Consider the following 19865-nt stretch of genomic DNA (forward strand, 5'->3'; position numbering starts at 1 on the left):
ACTTCTTGGGTCCAGGAATTCTGTTTTTTTGAGCCTTAGTGCTACACGTGTGATGGGATTGGAGTCTGACTGGGTACTCTATTATAGGTATTGAATAAAAATATTTTATTCTAAAGTAATAGAGCTGTTGAAGACCAATGCAAAGAGAATAAGCTGTCATGCCAAGAGCATTTACTTCAGTAAACTTCAAGTAAGTGCTCATGCACACCGAATTCTAGCTTTTAATAATGATGCAAAAGAGCAAACAGCAAATTGAAGTTGCCATCTCCACATGTAGTTATGTCAGATTCCACTGTGCATTGTAAGGAATTCAAAACTGGACCAATACAGATAGCTGCATAAAATTGGGATGTCTTAATTCAAGAAATGATCCTGGCTTCATTTAGTTTGGTTTTGCTTTCTCATGTAGAGATGCAATAAAATGTGGTGATGACGTTTAGTCACACAGTGCTTCCTTCAGGGACTGAATTTCCATAGCAATTCCTTCCTGGGTTATAGCTGTGCTACTGAAAGGCAGTTAGAATTGGCGGTGTAGGAGTGCTTATTCAAGCTAGCCCAGAAAAAATGTTGATTGAGCTCCAGCAAGAGAACTCTCCAAAACATCAGGAGGGATGTAGGGAGGTCCAGCTGGTTTAGTCTTCTGTGTACCACGTGTTTGAGAAACTTTGGAACAACATAAAGCTATGCAGGCCTACACTTGCCAGCCCGAGTTCAGGATGGCCATACAATTGGCCATATTTTTGCTTTTTCACTTTTTGCTTCAAAGTGAAAACACTGATTTTGTCAGCAGTCTCGATGAGCAGTCTCTAGTGCAAACAATAAAAATATATTGGAATGTCCTCTTTGATTACTAAATAAGTCATTAATATTAAGGATTAAAAAGAGGCAAAGTGATTTTATTATGCCATTTGGGGAGAAAAGAAGCCATGAAATGTACCAAAAGAATTAAGTGTCACAGTCAGCAGTAATATCTTGCTATTTGTTGCTATATGTCATAAAAAAGTAGTTATTTAGCCATTTGTAGTAAGTGTTAATTTAACAATGCAGCAGACAAAGTATTTCAGGCAGTGACTTATCTAGAGGCTGAATATGCTAAAATCCAGAGCAATACTAAAATAAAAGAAAGAGCTCACATTTTTTCTTTAATGTTTTTAGTTTTTTCAAATGTAATTCTCTGCATTTATAATCTATACGAACAAATAACTTTTGCAGTGTGTTGTGGACAAGTTTCTCCTGCTATTTAATAGTGCACTTTTACATACAACGTAGGAAAATGTAGTCCCAAATTGAGAAACTTCATGTATGAATGTACCTACTTGCTAATTGTGCCTGAAAATTCCTGTTTGGGTAATTCACTTTGGCTAACCTTGTGTATATCTGTCTCAGATTTCAGTATTTTGAAATTTCATTTCATTCTTGGGACAACTAAAACATGAAATTCTTTGCAAATACTCTGGAGTCCACAATTTCTAGGCAATTGTACTGGAACTGCATAACTGGGCTAACTGCCAGGAAACCTAGTGGGTTTTGTTCTGCTTGAAATTGAGCTACTCTGTGAAAATGTTTCAATTTTTGATGACACAGCAAATGCTGTTGCATCAGAATTTTCCAGCTAAATATAAAGTCTGTATGTTAGCATGTTTGCACACTGAGTTTGACATCATTACCACAGAGAGCCATTGATACTAATGGACAAGTATTTTTTTTAAGCTCTCAACACCTGTTTATTATTTTAGAGTGTTATTCAAGTGATCATCACCACTATATACAAATAGCTTCTGTGTAAAATTGATAGCAATTGAAAAATCCTCACCAGACTTCATCAGCTGTACTCTTTAGTCTTGGTTTGTCATCAGTCTCAGAGTACACCACAGTGCTCTCCATGCCCATTCTCCAGGCTTCTCAGGAAGAAAATCACCTGCAGGATAGAGCGCATTGCAGGTACCATTGCCCTATAATATAGACAGAGCTATAAAGTCTCTAGTTCCTCTTCTATAATGGGGTAAACACTAAATTTGCTTTAAGTAGATAATTTTATTAAAAATAACTAAAATCTTTTTGTTGTTTTGAAGTTTCTGGATAATAATTGCAGTCAATTTGGTGCATCTTTAGTTGATTTATTGTAAAGATGTTTAAAATATTGTAGCAGATACCTGTCTCATGTTATTTCTGAAGAAATGATTCTATTCATTTTGCAAGAAATACTATTCTTATATGAATTACAGCATAATTTTTATAGCCTATACATTTTTGGTAGATACAGTGTATATCCAGGATTCTGCATAATGATCTCAGCTTAACTATGTATCATTTGGAAGTTATTTGTACTACAATTTGCATTTGTTTTTTTAATTTTATTAATTTGGATTTTGGTTTTTATTCCACTAGCCAAGGAACTGAAGATTAAAGGGGGAAAAAAAAAAGATGCACTAGGTAGATAACATGCCCATTTTCTGGAAGTAGGAAGGTACTCGTGCCTGCTCTGACATGGATTACATTTATACATTTACTTTACTTGCCTGCAGGTGACTGCTAACCAGAGAGTATCTATTTCATGAACTGAAATATAGGTCCAGAATAATATGTCTTAGTGAGTAAAACCAGGAATGGTTAACAGATTCTGTGGTTTTGTCTGCGGTCCACCAGACCAGTCTGGAGAAGATGTCTGAACCTTGTTCAGTAGATGAAATGGACACCTTAATTCTGTGACCTGTTGTGGTGCATCCTAAATCCTACAAAATAATTCTGGGATCTTTTTTTCTTTCCTGAAGAGTATTTCATTTAAAAGACAGGATCAGTAAGTCAAATTTGGAAAAGAACTAAAAATGAAGCAGACCTTGTCAGCTGCAATTACATCTTCTAGTCTCTGAAAGATAATATAATTCAATGTCTGTGTTAGCATTCAGCATTGTTAATTCATGGGCGAGTAATTTAGATGAATTCACAATGAGAAATTGAATTTGAGGTGACTCAGCAGGAAAATCAGTGTGTTCTATAATTGAATGGAAAATAGTTATGAGTTATCGCTGGCAGCGCGCTTGATGTAACAAGCCTTTGTATTGCATGTGCCATGAAGGGACTTACCGGTTCGACAGGTATTACATTTATTTCAGATAATGAAGCACAGTAAAATGTGGAGCAATTAAGTATGAAAGAAACTTTCACGACCAAGTCTAAAGAAAAAGCTTCCAATTTAGGCAAAAGCTAGGAAGTATCAGTACAGCCAATGTTTCGGATATAGAGCTTCAGTTTAGAGAGTTGATTCTCCCTTGGGATAGGAAACAGATAATGTCTCCAGGCCCTTATCAATTTCTTTTTTTACACTTCTGTGATTATTAGATTGTAGCGTTCGCATCAACATCCAGCATGAATTTGAGTGATGGTAGAAGCAGAGTGAGAAATGTTCTCCGAAAGGTTCTTCATCTCATAGTGTCTGCTAAATGTACTTCTCTCCTTCATTAGGAGCCGCATCACAGCATCTTGCTTCTCTTACCCTGGTCTAGCATACGGTTTGGCTGCAAACACCAGACAACGGCCTTTTGCAGGATGCATCTACAGCACTCTGTGATAAGCAGTTCACTTGTGGTTCAAGTGTTCTCCTGGGAAAAAGTGAGCTTCAGCTTTGTATACCTTTATTCCTTTATATAGCTGGGACTACAATGTCTTTTAGGAAAAGTCCACAGAACCTCTTCTAGCCTCCCGTGAGGCCAGCAGGAGTTGTCTATGGGTTGGAGGCTGTGCAAGAGCATTTTACATATGCGTGTCTCTTTGCGAACAAGGGCTAAATTATAAGTAAGACCTTTTCTCCAAAACTGCTTCCTGCTCAGGACAGCCTGGATCCAAAGATAGCTGGCTAGACTTTGCAGAAATGGAAAAGCAATTCTAAGGGTAAAGATGCCATTGGTTACATATTATAGTGATTGCAAATGCACGTAACAAACTCAAAGTGAATGGCTAGAGTAATCAACAGAATGGCTTGCACGAGTTGGGAGTCTGGATATATGAGCATTTTTAAGCTGATAGCTGTTTGTTTGTTTGTTTGTTTGTTTGTTTTTTCCCTTGACCTAGGTTTGAAGGATAGTGAAGCTGAGTATTTCAGGAAGATCTTGACTGTTCATTTAAATAGACTTGCCCTTGTAAGTGATTTGCTATGTCAAGGGTTATTCAATTCCAAAAACTTGCTTTCTTAGGCTGGCTGTTTAGTTCATTCCCTAAAAATAATGGCTACATTTGCTGTATATTCTCATAAATTTAGTTTTCCTGTAGAGTTTTTGGCTAATATCTAAAATCTGTTAGTGCTTGCATTGCCAATCTCTCTTGTGAAATATGTATGATCATCAACCTTAGTGAAAGTATACTTAAAGCCAAGGCAGATATGCCAGCCAACAGGAAATGTGTGAGACAGCTCATCAGAGTTCCCACAAAGAGGTAATAAGTGGCAGATGATTATCAATAACATTACAAGAATTCTTTTGAATATCACAGGCATCTGCATTTTCTATTTATGTTAAATGCTTAAAAAGGATTCTGAAGTCTGTTTTTAACATAAAGGCAGATGCATTCCTTTAAATAGGGATTAGAAAGCAAATACTTAATCGTACATACCTGAGGATTTATATAAGCAGCTACTCTTTACATAAGAATCATAAACATACAAATGCAGTCTTTCTACCTCTTTTGCATTCTCTTGAATTAAAAAAAAAAATCTGGATTTGTTTGGTAAATACTTGGCACCCAAAGAAAAATGCTAAAATAGTCTCCTGGTACTGTATAATTAACTATGTAGTAAATATCTTACAGGTTGCAGGAGCACGTAGACTCTAATACTGATTAGGTAAATTAGACTTGGAGTAACTGGAGGACTGTGTAGGCCTCCTGTATCGGTGGGGCTTGCTTTCCATTCAGTAACAAGTGAAAAATTTGCATGAGGATCACGAAGAAAAGATTGGTTGGCCTGAACAGGCTTCTAAGTGTGAAGGGAAGTGTGTAAAATCGACTGGTTTTGACTTCAAGCCAGGTGAAACCAAGTTGATTTCACACTTATGTTTTCAAATCCTCCTATCAAACTGAAATCAAAAGGTCTGGATCTGTGGGAAGTGAAAGAGAAAAACAATTTTTTGCATGAACAACTACAGGATGAGATCACCAAGAGTCACATATCTTTAGTTTTTAGTGCCAGTCTCCACAACACACTGAGAAAGGTCTGTGCTCTTTGTCCAGCTGAGTGAGTTGCTAGAAGTTCATGCCTTGGAGTGAATTCCATTGGATAGCAGAGTTCCCATAAAGAGGGGTATCTAATTCTTGCAAGACAGCTGGGATTTTGGGGACCAATACTTTACATATCAGTATATTGAATTCAGACTGAGCTCCCAGGACTGTAACAATCAATTTAAGCTTACAGCAATAAAGCTACCTGAAGTAATATTTTTAAGCACCCGAGCCCAAAGTCCTGCAAAGAAAAACTGAGGCACTCATCTCTGCTCAAAATTTAATTTTCGTTGCATTTATGTTCCCACTATTTTTCCAGTCATATACATGCTTTGTAAAGCTGTCATTTTCTTTGCACTCCTCTGCCAGTTAAACCCTCAAAATATCGAATTAAACTTTGTGATATAAAGCTGGGGGAGTAAATAGGACCAGGAGAAAAGTGGCTACCTTTGGAATGCCTTACCAGCTACTCTGAGGGTTTACTTTTCTGAGCAAAATTTTAATCCTGTTGCTACCTTGTCCCTGTTTAAGTAACCTTCAGCATACTTTTCCACGCTGAATTTTAACTCTCATTGTGGTCATATTTCGCAGCCTTGGTTTTATTGTTTTGGGCTTGTTTTCATGGGTTCCTTTTTCAACATCTCTGCTGATAAAATTGAACGCATGGGGTTTTTAACTCACCAGCCAGAACAGGGTCTCTCTGATCCCAGCCTCCTCTGAATTCCCACAGTACCCTACACTGAAAGGCTTTAAAAGTATCACTCCTTTTGAATGTTTCCCAGTGCTGACAGTAATGCTTTTATAGTGTCTACAACTCCCTTTGTCTTGTTCTAAGAGCTGACAGTGTCCCTAGAATACTTTTTAAAGGGGAACTTCTGGGAGAAGTTTTTCCACTGTTGTTTTTTTTCCGAACTGCATCTTCCAAAGGTTTTCCTTGGACTGCTTATGTCAGCAGATGTTACCTTATGAACTTTCAACCTTGTGCTTGGATAGAATAGCCTCTTTCAGGTGTGGTTGTGAATCTCTACTTATAAAATCAGTGGGGCTCAACAAAAAGTACCTTATCCATGTCCTGTGGATCCACACAGATTCTAGGTGATTTGTAATCTTCTGTTTCTTCTCCCAAGTTGAGAGTTTTCATGTCTTCTCATCAGTTGCTAAGCAAGTCAAGGGTTCATCCTACTGTCAGAGATGAAAGATATAGTGGAAAAAGATTTGCACTGAAACCTTTACAGTGATTGCCAGTGACTCACTGCAGTCTACTGAGCCACTTTTTAAACTTCACAGTTGTAAAACCATTTTTAAGCTTGTCATTTGGAAACAAAATCTAAATGAGAAGGCAAAAGGAGCAGTTTCCACAGCAGTCTGGTATATAACAGCTATTGAGAAGAGCAGAATGCTACTGCTGCTGTGAAAGGCTTTGGTAAGTAGCTGTTTTCTAGCAGTCATTAAGCCTTGCATCTCAAGAGCTGCCATATAAAGTAGTAACTGCCACTATGGCTCTGAACTTCACTGATGAACAGCAGTTTGCCTTGCAGCCATTTAAGCCTTTACATACACTGGTACATGTGTCCGAGCTACTCTGATCTACATTGCCTTCCCCAGCTGGAAAACACATTTTGAATTGTAGTGCTTCACTATCAGGCATGTGAAGAGCAAAGGCGATACGCTACTTACATTTTCAATAAATGGGGCACATGTTGATTCTCTGAGTAATGGATGGTATTCATAAACCAACTGCATGCTGAAAGGAAGAAACCAAATATGTGAGGATTAAATACTTCACTGAAACAGAAATTATGGCACTTTTTTATAGGAGTGAACAGGTGGTGCTTTTAATCCAACCAAAATTAGCCCATGTTCAATAATTTATGCACTCAAATTGACTCTAACAAATGCTGCCTAATTATGCATTCTTGGAAGGATGTACTTTACTCGGGGTTTCAAAATGGAGTTTGGCTCCAGCTATAGCTATCTTCCCATAGCAGTCTTGGTATATAATAAAGTAAGGAATTTGGGGTATAAAGAACATTCAAAGTAACTTTGCTCTGAATCCAACTGTAGTTGTCTATACAGTGTAATTGTCACATTTTCCAACAGTGGCAATTAAAAACTATCTACAGGTTTTTTAAAGAGCTGTTCATGTCAAGGCAGAATGTCCTTGCAAAAAGGAAATAAAAGTAGAGCAGTTCATTAGATCCGTAGCTTGTCTTAGGAAAACATGAATGCTGGAGTCGCTCTTTATTGTTTGAAGTAGAAAAATGAGGATAAATACAAAGGTCAGTAATCTTTAAAGCCATTCTACTGTCTGACTGTGAAGTAAAAACAATGGAATCCCCTAAAAGATTTGTGTGGGATTTACCCACAGCTGCAGGAGAGTGAATGTTACACTGGGTTTCTTTTGTGTGAGTTCTTTTTCTGCTTGTACAAGGAAGATCTATTTAAATGACCATCAGAATTCAATGGCAACATATTTTCTTAAACATGTCTTTGAGTTATCCTTACTGTAAAAAAGTAAGAAAGTTTTTATTCCATCTAAGCTTTATGTATTTGTCCTAGTCGGTGAGAGATGTCATGGCTGTCTTTTTTCATCCGTTTACTCTAAGAAGCAGTCTGACCCAGTTCTAACATATGAACAGGGACATAGTGAAATTAAATGATACACTTGTATTTACCCCAGAATTCCATGGCAGATAGGGTGATAGAGCACTTAGCCACAGTAAAGTCTTTCCATTTCATTACTGCCCCATTTGACCTTGCCACATTCTTTTTATATTCCAGATTTTCCACAAAATGAAAAAAGGAAAAAAAAATTTTTTTCACTTCCTGGCCAAGAACCTGCAGGAGAAATTTCAGCTCAAGATACTATTCATTTTGCAGTTCAATGTATGCTTGATAGGCAAAGCTGACAGAACTTTAGGCCATCTCAAATAAAATTATAATGAAATGTACAGTAATGATAATCTTCACAGTATTTTCTTTCTCATTTTTCCTTTGCCTAGATGGTTTACACTTTACTGTTTCCCTTCCCTACTGAATCCAATGCAGTTTTGTCCATTCAGGTAGTTTCCTTCCATTATAAGGTCATCAAGTACATATATAAATCTTTTGTGTGCTTCTATATCAAAAGCATTATTGAAGTCCATGAAAATTATGTCCTGTTCATTCCCCATTGACTCGTTGTGAATTTTTTTCCCCTTGAAGGATTCTATCAGATCAGTCAGACACAAGCTTTCTTGATGAATTCATGCTGATGGACTGTCTCTTTCCTGCCTCTGATCAGTATTTTGAATAGTTTTTCCTTACTGATGTCAAAGTTAGACATTTTTTTATTGTGTAGGTATCTTACTATTCTCTTCTGAAGAAAGTGTTCTAGCAAGAAAATCAAATGCAACTTTGCTCTCCAATTTGAAGAAAATTTACTATCCCATTTTCTTCTGCTCTTAAAATTTGTCATAAAGAACTATTTCTGTACTTCACAATCAGAAAAATGTAAGCTATTTTTCTTATAACAAGAACTGGAATAATACTGCAGCAGTGAATTAGCATTAGTTCTAATCTTGCAGAAAAAATTAATCATGCTTTCAGCTTTGTGCATGTGAGGTGTCAGTGAGATTGTTCACATGAATAAAGTCAAATAGGTTTTTAATTTTTACAAGACTGAGCAGTAGCACACAGAATGAGGGCCCTAGTCCCTCAGTGACTCTACTTGGATGGATTTGTATAAGAAAATGACATAGTAGTTAGTATAAAATTTTATACAAATTGAATTCCCAGTGATTTCACTGTGGCTGCCTCCTCCAGAAAGTCTCAAATTTCCTTCTACAGCAATAATGAAAAACATTTTCATTTTTCAAACCATCACACTTCACTCTAGTGGCGATTTATGAATAATACTCTCAAAATGTGATATTAGAAATGGACAGTAGTTTATTTTCATTCTGGATAAGGTAGTAGTACTTTTTATTTGTATAATTTTCAATGTTCAGTTGGTCAGGTTCATTGAAAATTGATGTTTTCTCTTTAACTAGGCCTGTCGTCTTTGTTCATAACGTGTGCATTGCTGCCCTTAACTCTGCATTTGCACTGCTGGAAGGAGATATATTTATTTTTAGTTCTGGAGTTGAGAAAAAAAAGGCAGTGGAGAAAAAATATGGCCTTTGCTGAAACTACTGTGGCCTACGTCAGGAGCAGCCAGCTTGTATGCAGTTTTTGAGCAGTTCGGGTATGACTCTTGTGAAAGTCATATCACATAGGTAATAGTGGGCTTGCTGGTGAAAGTAGAAATTTCAGCTCAAGGAGGAGCAAGGTTCCTTCTGAGGCTGATTGACCAAGTCATCCTTGGAACCAGCTGCATGTTCATCCCACTCCCAGAAGAGCTAGGACTTGCGGAAAGTCATTGTTGTGCCTTGGACAATGATTGTTGTCTCTCTGCCACCTCCGTAGTTCTTGAGGTATTTAACTTGAGGTTCTTGAGTATGCTGAGTTTCTGGCTTTCAGCTCCTGGAATCAGGAATGTTGGCTATCGCAGCTCCCGATGGCTGTCATGTAAAACACAGCTTGTCAAACAGACCGTGCTTTATAACAGAGGTCATGAGTAGTGCACAAACCTCAAAGGTATATGGGAAATTGAGGGAAAGGCTTAACTGAGACCTGAAAGTTCCAACTTCATTGAGGTCCTCAGCATATTTAAGTTTGATTCTGATTCAACACGATGAAACATTACTTCTATTTAAAAGAAGCCCCAGAATTCATTGGAGACTTCTTATGAAAGGTCACAAGATGAACAGCATCTAATCAGTAGCCTGGATTTGCTTTTCATGTCTTGTTAAATTTTTCTTAGCATGTTTCTCTATAGAAAGGTAGGCAAAACTCCTTCTGTCAAGACAAGTTGGTAGGCGATGGAAAAAATAAGATCCTGGGTGAAAGCTAGTGCCTGTGGTAGGTAGCTAAGACTGCTGTGGAGGAGAAGTAGGGAATGTGGCCACAAGTCTTTGGGAAACCACACTGCCTTACATTTGCAGCTCTTGGAACAACTAGTGTATGTGGAGATGCTTATATATCTGAAGAAAACTCAAGTGAAAATTTGTTTTACTCTCATGGGAAAGCTTGGAAGCAGGAAGGTATTGAAAACAGCAGCATGTCAAACAGTGCACGTGTCAGTCTGCAACATAAACAGAAAAAGGAAATAACTGCTCCTGTGTATTACAGCAAACAGTTCACTAGAATTTCAGTTCTCTATTCAGTTAAAGTATTTGAAGCAAAATTATGAATAAACAACTTAGAGTAATTATTATATAACAATTGCTAAATGCAATTAGATACAATTGCTAATTATACTGACCTTTTAAAGTTTGATACTTAGCTGCTAGTTGTCATTTACTACTCATTCTTCTTGTAGCAACGGGGTAAAAAGTAGTACCTGGGGAAAAGAGACTTTTGGGAAACAAGATTGACCAAAGCTTCCTCCTTTTGTTCCTGTGAGCACCTAATAATAAATGCTGCTAAAATCATCTTGTCTCTATACTATACTACAGTTTACAGTGCAGAAGTTCATCTTTTTAGAGCTCTCATAACTTGCTCAGTATATGCTGTTAATTATCAACCAGTATGAATCACTGAAGTCATAACCTGGCTCCTTAATGAATTTTCCTTAAACCATTTCTATTCATTAGAGGTCAAATTGATAACCACTAAGACTGAATATCGGTGCTGCATACCAGTCTGTAAAGATATAATTAAAACTTAAAAAAAATACTCCTATTTCCCACTCCTCTAGATATTTTAAGTGTGGAATTCAAAACAGTAAGTAACTGCTAGCTCTTGACAAGTTTTTCTGAGGCCAGAAAAACTAAACGAAGCCTGGTTTCCTATAGATTCACATCATACATTCCCAGTGCCCTTTTCACCTAATTATTCCCAGACTTCTTCTGTGTCCCCTACCTGTTTAAGATGAGCATGAATTGATTTGTCTTGTTTGGAGTTGCATTCCACTTCTGTTGCCTGACCGGTCAGTTCCTATACTGGGATTAGCCAGCTGCACTGCTGCCTCTCCGGCTGGATAAAGGATATGCAGAATTTTCTTTCCATTGGGGTGGGGGGAAAATTTGGGTCTCTTGTACTCACCTTCTAAATTTCACAAATTCATACATATTCTTAATTAACAGAGGAAGTCTTCAGGTAGCTAAGCCACAAATTTTGCTTTCAATCAATAATTCCACCAAAACCCTTGCCAAATATTTATGGAAAAAAGGTGGTTTCTCATTATCTAGTGCACTTCCTATGGAGTGGAGATCTAATGCTCTAGCTTAAAGATTTATGACCAAATGTTTTTCTAAGTGCAGCATCCATTACAGGATACAGTAGTATGGACAAAGTCCGTACTGGGAAGGGAAAAATAGGGTGAATCAATATCAACATGCAGGTACTCTATGAAGAACTACTCAGTTGCACCTTCAGAATTCAGAGAAAACCAGCTGTTCTTCTAATTTTTAATGGATGAACGATTAGAAAAAGCAGTTATTCCCATATGCTTTTTGCTGCTGGGTAGCTGGCAAGAATGTTGACACATAAATTATGAGACTAATAAAGTCTAGGAAAAGATTCTACCAAAATGGTCTCATATTTTTTTTTGCAGAGATAACAGACACTATCTGGATTTAAGGCATACTCATATCCACTATGGCCATGAGTGTAATGTTAAAACTTATTTAGTACATTTTAAATAAGACCATTTCTTCTGTGTACACAGTTAGGTCACATATATTTGAGAAAAGCAACTGGAAAAAAAATTATGAGCTAGAAATGTAATATAAACATAGTCTAAAACTATAAATTGTGTATCTCATACCATATTTTGGGGAAGTTGTATTTATGAACTTTCAATAAGAAATAGAACACAGTGGAACTTTAAGGTGCAATTTTAATTTATTATCACCTGTAATATATATTTAACATAAGCATGCAAGTTGTCTTTTGAATAACACTGATTTAGACATAGATTTAAATTTTTACTTCTGAGCCTTTCTTCCAAGGTTGTTTCCTTTAATATCTGTATATATTTATTGCTTCTTAAAGGTAATATCCATGTTGTATCCATTTCTCAGGCTCTGGTATAGTGCATTCCTTGGCACAGGAATGGAAGTGCACCATGACATGTCAGGCAAAAGAAAGGAATTGTTCCTGCAGAAATTGTACTTTTGTCATTTAGACCTTCACCAAACAGTTTCATTGAGGTCAGATTAAAGGTGGGGCAATTAATCATGGGGGCAACAAAAGTAACCACGTGCAAGTAATCAAATATATATACGTGTACTTTTTGATAAAAAGCATGTTGTTTTTCAGGTACCTGATTCTCATGTGATATAAACAGCAGTACTTGTGCTGAAGTCAAGTATTGTGACAGAACAAGTTAAGTTGATCATAAGATATGTACCATTTTGATCACCCACAATACTTTAACTCCTGACTTACAGATAGGGACAGTTCTGTGCCAAGGAGAGTGATCTGAAACATTCCCTGACAACTACTGGCTAGGCTCTGTATACCTTAGTATCATTGCATACTTTGTGACTTCGATGAAATGAAAGACAGCGTATGTTTAAAAATATAAATATGTAGAAATTTCATAACACTTGAAAAATATAAGACACTGCTGCTATATAACAAGAGAACTGGAAAGAAAGAGATGTACGACATCAAAACTAATTTCTAAGTATCATAATTCACTGCCCTTTAATAATATTAAACTTTTATGAATTTTGAGTCCCAATAGCTTGGTTACATTTTTTTATTAGACTTTTGATTTGTTCAAAGACTGATAAGAGATCTGAGACTTTCTCAGTGTAGTTTAAGTTGTTTTTCACTTTAAAATGTTTGTATGTTACTTATAAAAATTCAGGACTGAAAGTGTTCTCCTTTAAAAAATAAAGAGAAAATATTGGCCAAAAAACTTGTACTAATTTTACAGCAGCTGAGGATAAGATGCACTTAGTTTTCTCTTGATGTTTTTTAATCTTCATTTAAAGCATGAGCAGGCATAACCCAGTTAAAATCAGGAGAACCGTGCTTATGCATAGCTGTTGGTAGCCTAGTTCTATGACTGAGATTCTTCTCTAGGCTTTGGAGACTTTTTTCCAAAAGAAAAAGGTATGAATGTTTCTTTAGCATCCATGATTCTCTCAAAAATGTTGTTCTTTGATAGTCTGGCATTTTCATTTAAGAGTCTTAAAAAGAACCTTTCATAAGGCTCGCATATAATGTACTCATAAGGTAATGAAAAAATTCAAGATCAAGTAGATAAAAACTCTGATGAAAGGAAACAAAAAAGTCCAGTTGAAAGGCAAGAGGAAAGATTATGTTCTAAAATGATTTTACTGGCTGTAGAAAAAGACTAAGTTAAGGTAGACAATTATGGTTGTCAGTCATAGAGATCACTTGTGATTACATTAAATGTCAAGACTTAGAATGCTGGTATATTATAAAGATTGAAGTAGAATGTTCAGACTGAGTAATGAAAGAAACATTTATACAATTTTAGTTAAGATAACTGCAGTCTTTCTTTGTTTACCTCAATCCATATCCATATGCTTCATGTCAATTGATCCACAGATCATCTTGTTTTTCACTTCACTGGAGAAGCAATGCATACTGGAGGAAATCAAAGGATGTATTGGCAGAGGAGTTTGTCTTTGGCTAGGATTCAGAAATAGGAGATGAAGCACCACAATAAAACCAAGGAACTTTAAGATGAACTAAGATTTGATAACGGAAGTCTACAAATTATTAACATGTTTGTAATTGGTTTTAAGGGTTGCATTAAATATCATTGACCTAATTTTACCAGCAAAAATTGTTCCTTTTGATTAGTATACAACTAGGATAACAACTGCATCAAAACCTTAATATTAACATTTGTCTGAACTACCAGCATTTTTCAGTTCAGTTCCAAAGATGCTACAACATCCATCCTCGTACAAAACTGTCAACATTTAGGTTATTTAAAGATTTCTTCTTAGACCAGAGCTGATTTGGCTAAATGGACTACATTAACGAATTGTTAGAAAGTCCTTTCATTTTCCTGGCAGGTGTGCCAGTAACTATATAAAATGTTCATTTTATCATATGTCCATGTGTCCTACTCCAAAATTCATCAAACTGGAAAGACATTAGTTGAGTTGAAACAGGCTTTTAAATAATGCGCATGGATAAATGTGCACATTTTATCTCCCAGGTCTATTCAGTTTTGAATTTTTGTCTTTTGGCACTATTTTGGACTAAATGTGCAGTTCTGAGATTTCTTCAGCTCTTCTTCACCAGACATTTCCTTTGAAGATTTTTGCTTTTAATCCTCCATAGCCAAAGGGTCAGAAGTTTTCTTTCAGATTTGAACTATGTTCATCTTGAAAAGAGGGATAACTTATAATTTTTGATTCATGAATATAGTGTGGGGAGAACTAGGTGTTTTGAGATATTCTGCCTCTGTTTCTCATTAAAGGGGAAAATATAAACCTTATAAACCTTTTAACCTTAATGAGTCAACTTTGAGTATTGTTAAGGGGCCAATCAAATTACATTCTTAAATAGTGTATCTATTTTTTTAGGATGACTGCTGTTCACCAATGCCTGACCCTTACTTTTTCTCAATCCCTATTTACTTATTTAAAAGTTCTTACTACTGCTGTTGTCTTTAGCAATTAGTTGTCCATATATTAAATTATGGCATGCTTAAGAAAATACTAGTTCAAGGAAATTTATTTACATGATCAGACCTTGCTCAACTGAAGTTCATGGTCCTTTGTGCTTAGGTTTGACTAAAGCATTCAACCTATCTCCTACCTTCAGAATGTTAACACACATCATTAATAGCTTTATATGCATCTCTTTACAAAAAGGATTTTCTTGAAAAACATTGCAGTGTTGCATTTTAAGTGGTCATCTTGTAGTCACGGAGCTGCTGATCATCCAAACTTTATTTACGAAGAAGAATGTGCTTACAGAAGCTGAAAGAATTCTGAGTGTTTTTGGAGAGTGGTTAAGGGCAGCGGCACTGAAGTGCTGCAGTAGATCTGCCAGAGCTCTACAGAGGCCTGCAAATAACTGAATAGAGTGCTCAGCTCAAGAAAGAAACTTTCATAGTCAGTAACGGCTGCCTTTAAAGGAGTCACAGATGTTTCAAGAGTTGCTAACTGTCTTTGATTAGGAAAGTGCAATATTTTACTTAATATCGAGGCTGCATTTAGAAATACATAGTTTCCTTCATTTGCTTTTCAGTAGCTTTTTTCTATTTCTTTGAAAGGGCTGCAAGAAAAAAATCAGTTAGAGGGACAGAGATAGACCTGCTGCTAGCTTGTTTCCTTCCATAATTTCAAACAGAAAATGCAAGCTTGAGCAAAATGCCCACATACAGATTACCAGTATTTGTACCCTTTGTACTATGTTTATTTCAAGATTGTGATGAGATTCATCTTTATCCAAAATCTTTTTTACCTAGGTTGCTTATATGGAAACTTCAGTTTCTCAAAATATTATTTTTTACCACAAATCATTTCAAATTTATCTCGAGTCTCTGTTCAGAATGATAAAGGCCCAGCTCCAGTCTCTGAAAACCCTTTTCACCTGTATGCTTACACCCTCAGGAAAATATCTCTGTATTTTGCTTTAGTCTTTTTCAGCCATCAGTCGTAGGCCTTTCACAAAAGATGCTTCAAGGCCATCTTAACCTCTCTCTCCTTTCACTTTCCAGCTGCTGCACAGCAGGTAAGGGATTTTTAAATACATGGTAGTAGTTCTGGAAAAGTGAGTCCTGACAGGTATCTGTCTCTATGAAATCCTTTTCTGTTCACAAAAATGGCTTGCAGTATTTTTCATATGTTTTAGTATGAACAATTATTGGTTTGTAATGTGCTTTTGAACAATGAGTTGTGAATATTTGACTAGATGGGTCAGTTATGTCACATGTTGTATTTTTATACCAAGGATACTTAAATGCAATTAGAAATAAGAAGTCAATGTGAAATGTTCATAGAAAAGGAACTCCATACTTATAATGTGAACATTTTCCAGTACATCTAAAAACAGTTCTCCTAGATCTGTTCACTAAAGTTTTTATGGGAAATGAATAAAGAAGCAGGAACACAGATGAAGGGAATGTTTAAAATATGATAAGTATTAGGATGTGTATTTTTTCAATATCTGTTTTGATCTACCTGTCTAGCAACTCCTGCACCACAAAGCAAACATAATTTCTCAAAAAAGGAAGAAAAAAGAAACTATGGAAGTGATGCAATAAATGTGTTCAATGAGAAATTTGTAATTGTGGAAATATATGTTTATTACTACAGGACTGCTAGTTCTCAAGTCTTGCAATAATTGCTTATATTCCTAAAGAGCTACCTTCAGGTGTCATTACATGACAGCTAATTATAGTGTCCTTTTAAAGTAAATATCTAGCACTCATGGCTACAGAGAAGAGCACACAGCTGTAACCCAGGCATACCCTGAAATTAAAAAAATAAAATAAAATGGGGGGGAGCAAAAAAGCCCCCTTTAAAGCCAGGTCAAGACGACAGATAAAAGAACAAGACGGTTGTATTTCTTTTTTTAATTTCCACAGTTCTTAAAACTTCTCATGATTTTCAGATCCTTGCTTGTTTTCTGAACATGTGTGCTGGTAATACTGCTTGTATTTGTTTGCTGACGATCATAGCAGTTTGTAACTTTTTCGGAAACAAATCGCCTGACTTCCTATGGGATGTTGCTTGGTTCACTAGCAGGGGATTACGTTATCGGAGATATTATGGTGTTGGACATTACAAAGGATTATGGGGCTTGGAACTTAAATAATTTATTACAAGCACATAATCTAAACTTGACTGAACACAATTGCTCTATGTCTGTTGCCCATCTTCCTTTCTTAAGAACAACTTTAAAACATCTTTTCTCTCATCAGTAAATATCTCATGCTGTCTTTCAGAGGCCTTATGCTCTCCTTTGTTTTTCCTTATGTACTTGAAAAATGTCTGTCATCTAAACTTCAAACCTTTTAATTTTTTTTGCCTTTCTTATTGCATTTAAAATTTCTGTGAATCTCAGCTTGTGTCTTACCTGTTTCTCAAAGACTGTATAATTTTCCTACCTTCAAGTCTTCCTGTTTTTCCTTCACCTTTTTATCACCATTTCCCCTAAAGTGTTTGGCAAGTGTATAGTTTGGGAACATACCTGACTCTTGGGAAGACGTTATATAGAAATACTTTCCTAGGACTAACATGATACAAACAGCATGATAAACACCAAAATAGCACTGTTTTCATATAGCACTTCACAAAGAATAAAAAGCTTAAAGTAAAGGCTAAAATGAACAGTAACCTGCCCACACCCCATCTTAGCACCTATGTAGAGAGATTGACTACCAATGTACTTTGAACTGAATCATTCCAATGGTATTTTGCTGTAGATGTGGTCTAAGGTCATTGGCAGAAGAAGAGGAAATATCTTACTGGAACATCTGATATAGTTAGAAAAATCAGTTGAGCTTTGGGGAGCAGAGACCCTTCAGGTCCCTTCAGGTCATTTTAGAGGATTTTTATGCTTTTAATGGTCTCCTTTCTCTGCTTTGTAAATAACCAGTGTCTGATTTGGGGTATCCTGGAAGGACATGGAGTGTGGCACAGCTCTTTGAAGACTTTTGTTCAGTATTAGGATCCAACACTGCTAGTACTTTCTTTGACACTCTGCTCCCTGGGTTTTTCAAAATCATACTATATAAATGTACCTAGGCTGTTAATTTGACTGACTCTTTTTGCTCCCAAGCCCTAGCTTACTGCTAGTTTATTCCTAGACTTTCTAGACAACTAATTCTCTCTGAACTGAACATAGGCATGCAGAGACAGTCAAAAACTTCTGTCAAACTGGTGATCTGTGAGCATTTTGAACTAAAAACCACACTAAAAAAATTGTCTCAGTGCCCCAGAAGTGGCTTCTGGGGTTGAGAGAGAATGTGGCCACATCCTGTGGGATGTAGATGTGGCCAGCATCTCCAGAACGACCAGCCCTGGCAAGCGTGGACATTAGGCAGGCTACACAGGCGGATTCGTAGATCAGGTTCTCTCTTCAGTGAAACCAAAGGATTGAAGTGAAAGCTGGGAATATAAAGCGTTTGATAGCACCTGCTTAGCTGCACTCTAATAAAAAATCTGCAGGACACAAATAGAAGTCTCAGAAGTGATATGTGCTGAATAGATATCCACAATATGCATTTTATTATATGTTTAATTCGAGATTGATTTAGTTTTACATCAAGTCACTGTATGTTATATTGAGAATAAGAGTCTTTAAAGATGATGTACATGTAACAGTACCATTTTAAGACTTCCATGTAGCTGGAGCAATATAGGGAAAATCTGGTCTTTAGAACTGTGCATACAGAAATAAGGGCTGGACACCCAGTGATAGACTGTAAAAGGCAGCTATTTTCAGACCTCTCTTCAGAGCAATAGAAATGGGGAAACATTAAGTAAAGCAGAAGGAGGCTGATTAACTGTAGAACAGTTGTGCAGCTAATGTGGCCCTAGGTAATAACCATTTAAGTAGTACTGTCAGTACAGTAGGCTGATGAATGCATTGCAAAGAGCTGAGTTTGAGTTGCATGCTGTTTTACATGTAGGATAAGAGATGATGAGTGTACATCAATGCAGATGAAGTTAAGATTCATTTTTTCTACAAGTAAATAAAAGCAGAAACCACAACCAAAACAAACCCCTCAGTGAATGGAAAATGAGCTGTGGCAAAATGATATTAACATGGTAGGTAGCTAAGGATTTGCTGATAGACTCCAATTTGTGGAGGGCAGTGTGTATATGTAAAATTAATACTTGTTTATATTCTGGGAAGAAATGAAATTATTTTCCACTAACATCAGCAGCATCTTACAATACAGAAGTAATTGTTTAGCAATGAAGAAAGTCCCAAAGTGTAGATAACTAATGTAATTTTGGTAATATGTGAATTGAGTTGTATGTTCCTGTATTTGTTGGTTTGTCTTTTTTTTTTTAAACAAGCAATTTGAATAAGTAAATAAATTTAATAGTGGAAATAAACTATGAATTTTATTTATATGTTCATTAATTGTACAATTAACCAGAATACTAATTGCCTGTAGAATTATAGCGAAGTGGAATACTGCACTAGAGTAATTAGTTCTACTCTTCTATTTTCATTGAGAACAATTTTTGGTAGTATCACCACCTCCAATTAGTTTTTGTTAGGTTTTTTGATTCATAAATCATTCTGGTAAGGAGATTGAATCGTACAAAATATGGCTGTATCATCTTGCTCTTGTTGCAAATAGCATATGTTAAAAGAGGACTTCTGATTGCTGTGGTTGAATATCTAGAAGCTTTGGGATTATGCAGGTTTCAATAAACATTACACTGGGTTGGTACCCACCGTTGGTTAGAGCAAGAGTGTCACCACTCATTCAAGCGTCAGCAGGAGCGTGTATCTTTGTTCCTCATCTGCTATATTGACAGAAAGGTGATTGCCTGGGGCAGATCAACACGAAGTATCTGTCTCCTTATCTAGGAGAGTACCTCATAAGGAGAGGATATTCCACTTGCTTATGGCACCTCTGTCTTTTATTATGGAGCGCCAGCAAACTG

Source organism: Apteryx mantelli, chromosome 18 (genome assembly GCF_036417845.1).
Source record: "Apteryx mantelli isolate bAptMan1 chromosome 18, bAptMan1.hap1, whole genome shotgun sequence".
NCBI lineage: Eukaryota > Metazoa > Chordata > Aves > Apterygiformes > Apterygidae > Apteryx > Apteryx mantelli.